Source organism: Tarenaya hassleriana, unplaced genomic scaffold (assembly GCF_000463585.1).
Source record: "Tarenaya hassleriana unplaced genomic scaffold, ASM46358v1 Cleome79, whole genome shotgun sequence".
NCBI classification, from domain to species: Eukaryota; Viridiplantae; Streptophyta; class Magnoliopsida; order Brassicales; family Cleomaceae; genus Tarenaya; species Tarenaya hassleriana.
In genome coordinates, this window is record NW_010970398.1 from 138,130 (window position 1) to 146,488 (window position 8,359).

The following is an 8,359-nucleotide window of genomic DNA, read 5'->3' on the forward strand; positions in this document are numbered from 1 at the left end:
GGGCCCGTCGGGTCTGGACCTAGCGGACCGTCGGGTCTGGCCCTTTCGGTCCGTCCGTTCTAGCCCCTCCCCTCTCGGTTTTTCCATCGTTTTCTCGTGCGTTCTGTCCTTCCCTGCGTGTGTGACCCTGTAGGCTCATTCGATGTAGCAGTATTACCCGAAATATCTATTTCGGATATACAAGTCATAGGCGGTCTCTAGCAAGACACTATGACTACCTATCTCGCATAGAGTTTGTTCGTGATCCTACAAACGCCAGTGATGATTCCGGTTGATGATCCTTTTGCATCGCGATATCATATGTCGAACATAAGGCATGGACAAGCCACCTTATCTGATTCGAGTGCTTTCTCGTTCACTGAGTTCGACTGTCTGAAATATACGACGCTCGTCTATAGTGCGGCCACACATTTCTACAGTCTCACTCACACGAGGGGCCCAGCGACAACTCTCTCTTTTACGAGAGGTACAAATCCCGTCTTGATTATCTACAATCGAGCACATGATTCGTTTTGTACCTGATACACGCCTTTATAGTCCTCCTGTTATGAAGGACGTTTGACATATTCAAAGCATGCAACTCCTCATGTTGGATTCCGTAGATATCTCAGGTTTAAGGATCCAATCATGGAACCGCCATATGAGATTCAAGTCATGATGCTAGTCCATGTGACAATCTCATGTGGGTCAATCCAGTATTCCGTTCTCCAACGAATACCTATGATTGTGATCATATCCAATACCTATGATCATCTATATGATCATCAATCACACATCATACTAGTCTTAGTATATCATTATTCCCACAATGATACATGACTAGAGAGTTTAGTATTGTCCATAACAATACATGGATTTCATAACATATTAAAGCATGCACAATACATAATGAATCAAACACTAATACATAAAACCATAGGAAGTGTCAATACATCAAATGCATCATAATAAAGCTCGCAAACAGTACATCATAGAGCATTAAACCAACAATCTCCCACTTGCTCTAATCATGGACTGCTAAACATCTAATGCTCATATCCCTAACATGACCCTCATGCTTTGACGAAGGAAGAGGCTTCGTCGACGGATCGGCAATGTTGTCATCTGTCGACACTCTGCAAAATGTGCACGTCTCCTCTGTCTATGATCTCCCTGATAAAGTGAAATTGTCTGAGTATGTGTTTGGATCGTTGATGGGATCTGGGTTCTTTCGCTTGTGCGATCGCTTCATTGTTGTGACAATACAGAGCAATGGGGCTATCAGCACTAGGAATGACACCCAAGTCGCCAACAAACTTCCTGATCCAAACAGCTTCCTTCGCTACGTCCGACGCTACAATATCCTCAGCTTCTGTAGTAGAATCTGCAACGGTCGCCTGCTTGGAAGTCTTCCAGCTAACAACGCCTCCGTTCAAGCAGAAAACATAGCCAGACTGCGAACTGTAGTCATCCGGGTCTAACTCGAAACTAGCATCGGTGTAACCCCTTACAGCGAGCTCGTCTTCCGACCCACCGTATACCAATAATACATCCTTAGTCCTTCTCAAGTACTTCAGGATGTGCTTGACGGCGATCCAGTGTGACTCACTTGGATCTGACTGGTATCTACTCGTAATGCTCAACGCATAGGATACATCCGGTCGAGTACAAAGCATGACATATATGATGGATCCAATTGCCGAAGCATATGGAATCTGATCCATGCGTTCTCGCTCATCAGGTGTCGTAGGACACTGACTCTTGCATAGAACTGTGCCACTGCCCATCGGTAAGGTTCCTTTTTTGGAATCTTGCATCTTGAACCGTTTCAAGACCTTATCGATGTAAGTACTCTGACTCAATCCTAGAAGCCGCCTCGACCTATCTATATAGATCTTGATGCCTAAAATATAGGCCGCTTCTCCTAGGTCCTTCATAGAAAACTGCGTTACTAGCCAAGACTTAACGTCTTGCAAGGTAGAAACGTCATTTCCTATTAGGAGAATGTCATCCACGTATAGCACTAGAAATATAATTGTGCTCCCACTAACTTCTTGTAAACACATGGCTCGTCTTCGTTCTGTAAGAAACCAAACCTTTTGATTGTCTCATCAAAGGGAAGGTTCTAGCTCCTCGAAGTCTGCTTCAGTCCATAAATGGACCTCTGAAGCTTGCACACCATCCTCGGGTTCCTTGGATCGACAAAATCTTCGGGTTGTGTCATGTACACATCCTCGGTCAAGTTCCCGTTAAGGAACGCGGTCTTGACATCCATTTGCCATATCTCATAGTCGTAATATGCGGCTATGGTAAGCAGGATCCTGATGGACTTCATCATAACTACGGGCAAAAATGTCTCATCATAATCAGTACCATAAATCTGACGGAATCCCTTCGCCACAAGTCGTGCCTTATACATGTGCACGTTGCCATCCATGTCGGTCTTCTTCTTGAAGATCCACTTGCATCCGATGGATTTTATCCTTTCAGATGCATCAACCAGAGTCCATACTTGGTTGTCTGACATGGATTGCATCTCGGACTACATAGCCTCGCGCCATTTCTCGGAGTCGGGACTCGCCATGGCCTCTGGGTATGTGGTAGACTCATCATGTTCTAATAACATGAGCTCCTCATTCCCAGTTACAAGAAATTCGTATCTCACATGCTCTTGGCGAATCCTGCCTGATCTCCAAGGTTCACTAGTCGAAGGTTGAGTCACAACCAGCAATGAAACAGGTTGAACGTCTTCAACTTGTTCACTCGGCTCAACATCTACTTGTTGCTCTCGAACTTCCTCAAGTTCGATCCTACTTCCACTGACTCTTTTGGAGACGAACTCTCGCTCCATAAAAGTCGCATTCCTGGCAATAAACACCTTGTTCTCTGCCGGAATGTAGAAGTAGTAACCCTTAGTTTCTTTAGGGTAGCCTACAAATAAACACTTATCAGATTTGGAGGATAACTTATCAGTCATCTGACGCTTCATGTAAGCGTCGCATCCCCAAATTCTGACAAACGACAACGCGGGACGCTTCCTCGTCCATATCTCATATGGCGTCGTTTCAGCCGCCTTCGTTGGACTCCTCATAGCCCCAAAAGGACTTCGGAAGATCTGTCTGACTCATCATCGATCGAACCATGTCTAACAGTGTTCGGTTCCTCCGTTCAGACACGCCGTTCCATTGTGGCGTTCCAGGAGGAGTTAATTATGATACAATACCACAATCAACCAGATAGTCAGAGAACTCTTGGCTCATATACTCGCCACCACAATCTGATCGAAGTGTCTTGATCGTCTTGCCAAGCTGGTTCTGTACATCGTTTCTGAAAGCCTTAAACATTTCAAGTGTTTCAGACTTATGTCTCATCAAATAGACATAACCGTATCGACTGAAATCATCAGTGAACGTAACGAAATACAGATAACCTCCTCTAGCTGGACAACTCATTGGTCCGCATACATCACTATGTATGAGAGCCAATAACTCCGTCGCTCTCTGTCCTTTCCCCTTGAAAGGATGCTTTGTCATCTTGCCCATCAAACAAGACTCGCAAGATTCAAGAGACTCAATGTCAAATGAATCCAGAAGACCTTCAGAATGCGCTTCTCGTTTATATGGTCTAGACGACAATGCCAGAGGAAGGTCGGGTTTAAGTTGTTCGGCTTAAACCGTTTAGTACTCACGTTATAGATGGACGAAGTTGAGTTCGGAGGCTGATCATTCAAGACGTATAAACCATTAACTAGATAACCATTATCATAGTAAATACTGTCTCGATAAATCATCAAACTCGAGTTCTCAGTCACAAATCGAAAACCATCCAAATCCAGACAAGAAATAGAAATAATGTTTCTGCTAATCGCAGTAACACACTGGATCGCCGTCAAGCACATCCTGAAGTACTTGAGAAGGACTAAGGATGTGTTCTTGGTATACGGTGGGTCGGAAGACGAGCTCGCAGTAAGGGATTACACCGATGCTAGTTTCCAGTCAGACCCAGATGACTACAGATCGCAGTCTGGCTATGTTTTCTGCTTGAACGGAGGCGTTGTTAGCTGAAAGAGTTCCAAGCAAGCGACCGTTGCAGATTCTACTACAGAAGCTGAGTATATTGCAGCGTCGGATGCAGCGAAGGAAGCTGTTTGGATCAGGAAGTTTGTTGGCGACTTGGGTGTCATTCCTAGTGCTGATAGCCCCATTGCTCTGTATTGTGACAACAATGGAGCGATCGCACAAGCGAAAGAACCCAGATCCCATCAACGATCCAAACACATACTCTGACGATTTCACCTTATCAGGGAGATCATAGACAGAGGAGACGTGCACATTTGCAGAGTGTCGACAGATGACAACATTGCCGATCCATTGACGAAGCCTTTCCCTTCGTCGAAGCATGAGGGTCATGTTAGGGATATGAGCATTAGATGTTTAGCAGTCCATGATTAGAGCAAGTGGAAGATTGTTGGTTTAATGCTCTATGATGTACTGTTTGCGAGCTTTATTATGATACAATTTGATGTATTGACACTTCCTATGGTTTTATGGATTAGTGTTTGATTCATTACGTATTGTGCATGCTTTAATATGTTATGAAATCCATGTATTGTTATGAACAATACTAAACTCCCTAGTCGTGTATCATTGTGGGAATAATGATATACTAAGACTAGTATGATGTGTGATAGATGATCATATAGATGATCATAGGTATTGGATACGATCACAATCATAGGTATTCGTTGCAGAACGACTGGATTGACCCGCATGAGATTGTCACATGGACTAGCGTCATGACTTGAATCTCATATGGCAGTTCCATGATTGGATCCTTAGACCTGAGATATCTACGGAATCCAACATGAGGAGTTGCGTGCTTTGAATACGTCAAACGTCCTGCGTAACAGGAGGACTATAAAGGCGTGTATCAGGTACAAAACGAATCATGTGTTGGATTATAGATAGTCAAGACGGGATTGGTACCTCTCGTAAAAGAGAGAGATATCGCTGGGTCCCTCGTGTGAGTGAGATTGTAGAAATGTGTGGCCGCACTATAGACGAGCATCGTCTATTTCAGACAGTCAAACTCAGTGAACGAGAAAGCAGTCGAATCAGATAAGGTGGCTTATCCATGCCTTATGTTCGACATATGATATCGCGATGCAAAAGGATCATCAACCGGAATCATCACTGGCGTTCGTAGGATCACGAACAAACTCTATTCGAGATAGGTAGTCATAGTGTCTTTCTAGAGACCGCCTATAACTTGTATATCCAAAATAGAGATTTCGGATCATACTGCTATATCGAATGAGCCTACAGGGTCGCACACGCAGGGAAGGACAGAACGCACGAGAAAACGACGGAAAAATCGAGACGGAAGGTGCTGGAACGGACGGACCGAAAGGGCCAGAATCGACAGTCTGCCAGGTCCAGACCCGACGGTCCGCAGAAGGCAGACCGTCCGTTCTGGCTTTATGTGGTCTTCCATTCCAGAAGGTCTGGAACGGACGGTCCACCAAAGCAGACCGTCCGTTCTGACTTGCTGGAACGGACGGTCCACGTGCATTCCTGGACCGTCCGTTCCCGCTTTCGGGTTTTCGAAAATTAGACCGAATTAGGGTTAAATCACCTTATAAGAAGGAGATTAAAACCCTAATTAAACGAGAGACTTTTTGAGCCGTCTGGTACAGAATTTTAAGAGCTTTTGGTGAGATCCAAAGTGTTCTAAGAGTTCCAAGTCTCGTTTTCTCGAAGCGCGAAACCGAATAGGTGACTCGGGTCCTTGCAGACAAGTTCCAACCGTTAGAATCCATCCCGAGGTGTGGATACGTATAGAGGGTGAGGTATTCTTCCTCCCTTTCATGATCAGACGAGTTCTTCAATTGATACATGCCCCAGATCGATTGAGGTAAGCGTTCTAACGTTTCTACGATTCATAGAAACATGGTTCTAGGGTTTCATTCAAAATTTTGTTTTATATCCGCTGCGCAAACCCTAGAATCGATCTCTAAGGAATAGGATTCGCTCTAGAGATCCCAGGAATCCCATCACTCTCGTGTAATGATACTAATGTATGAGTCCATGGATGAGGAAGAAATGGGTGAACCCGACGAGGAGATCGAGTATCCCGATAGCGGCGAACTCTTGGTTACAAGACGAGTTCTGAGCACTCTAATCACTCCGGACGAGACTGCTCAGCGAGAGACCATTTTCCATACTTGTTGTACCGTCCAAGGGAAAGTCTGCGGACTGATCATAGATAGCGGGTCATGCATGAATGTCGCAAGTGCATACATGGTCGCCGAGCGCGTCAAGGTGCCATTTAGTATTGGGCGGTACCAAGACGAGGTTTTATGCGATGTTGTTCCAATGCAAGCGGGACACATGCTACTCGGTAGACCATGGCAGTTCGAGAGGTCAGCCATGACGGTCGAGCAAACTAGTACTCTTTCGTTTATAACAAGAGAAAGATTGTACTCGCACCCCTTAGTCCATCTCAAGTGCATGAGATGCATCTAAAACTAGCTAAGGACACTGAATCAAAGACGAAGAACTTCTACATTAAAGCTAGTCAAGTCGACCGGGCTGTTCGTCAGGAACAATCGGTACTTCTCATGGTTTTTAAGGACGTAATGAACCTGAGGACAGAAGTACCTACCGATAACCCCACCATGAGTCGGCTACTTGAGCATTCCGGGATGTGTTTCCGAACGAAATTTCGACAGGGTTACCACCCATCCGAGGGATTGAGCACCAAATAGACCTAGTACCCGGTGCCCCTTTACCCAACCGACCAGCTTACCGAATGAACCCAGAAGAGACCAAAGAACTCGAGAAGCAAGTTCAAGAGCTTATGAGTAAGGGTTACATTCGCGAGAGTCTTAGTCCATGCGCAGTTCCGGTACTATTAGTACCAAAGAAAGATGGAACTTGGCATATGTGTGTGGATTGCCGAGCGATCAACAACATTACCGTTAAATACCGGCATCCCATCCCTAGACTCGACGATATGCTTGATGAGTTGAGCGGAGGCACGATCTTTTCAAAGATTGATCTTAACAGTGGCTACCATCAAGTAAGAATGAAAGAAGGTGACGAGTGGAAAACCGCCTTCAAGACCAAGCAGGGGCTTTACGAGTGGTTGGTTATGCCTTTCGGGTTGACCGATGCCCCGAGTACATTCATGCGCCTCATGAACTAGGTTTTGAGAACTTTCATAGGGAAGTTTGTCGTGGTTTACTTTGACGATATCTTCGTGTATAGTCGGACCACTGAGGACCATTATTCGCACCTAGAGCAAGTCTTGACCACTTTGAGGAAAGAAAGTCTTTATGCGAACCTGAAGAAGTGTTCATTTTGCACCGATGAGTTGGTATTTCTTGGCTTCATGGTCAGCTCTAAAGGTTTGCGAGTTGACGAGGAAAATGTTAAAGCCATTAAGGAATGGTCGACTCCTACCATAGTTGGACACGTGAGGAGTTTTCTCGGGTTAGCAAGCTTTTATCGCCGATTTGTCGGGACTTCAGTAGTCTAGCCGCTCCTCTCACCGCTATCACTAAGAAAGATGTGGTCTTTGAGTGGGGAGAAAATCAAGCGAGCGCATTTGAGGCACTTAAGGACAGCCTTACCTGAGCACCCGTCTTAGTTCTTCCGAATTTCGACAAAACTTTTGAAATCGAGTGCGATGCCTCTAGGATTGGCATAGGAGCTGTCCTTATGCAAGAAAAGAGGCCCATCGCTTATTTTAGCGAGAAACTTAGTGGGGCTGTTCTCAATTATCCGACATACGACAAGGAGCTATACGCGCTAGTACGTGCATTAGAGACTTGGCAGCACTACTTGTTGGCCAAAGAATTTGTCGTTCACTCGGATCATGAGACCCTTAAACACCTCAAGGGACAGACTTCACTTAAGCGGAGACATGCTAAATGGCTTGAATTCATCGAGACATTTTCCTACATCATTAAGTACAAGAAAGGGAAGGACAACGTCGTAGCCGACGCATTGTCTCAACGCTATGCATTGATTTCATTTATGGAAGCCAAGATGCTTGGATTTGAACTCCTTAAGGAACAATACATGACTGATCCGGACTTCGAAGCCATCATTAAGGAGTGTAGTCGTGGTGCTTATGGTCCATTTTTTCTACAAGATGGATACCTCTTTCGAGAAAAACGTCTATGCATCCCACAATGGTCGATGCGAGATGTCATACTCCGCGAGGCTCATGGCGGTGCACTTGCTGGCCATTTCGGAGTAGATAAGATATTGGCCATCGTACAAGAGCATTTCTATTGGCAACTCAGGAGGGACGTTCAGAGGTTTTGTGCTAAGTGTATCGAGTGTCATAAGGCAAAATCTCGAGGTCGACAGTT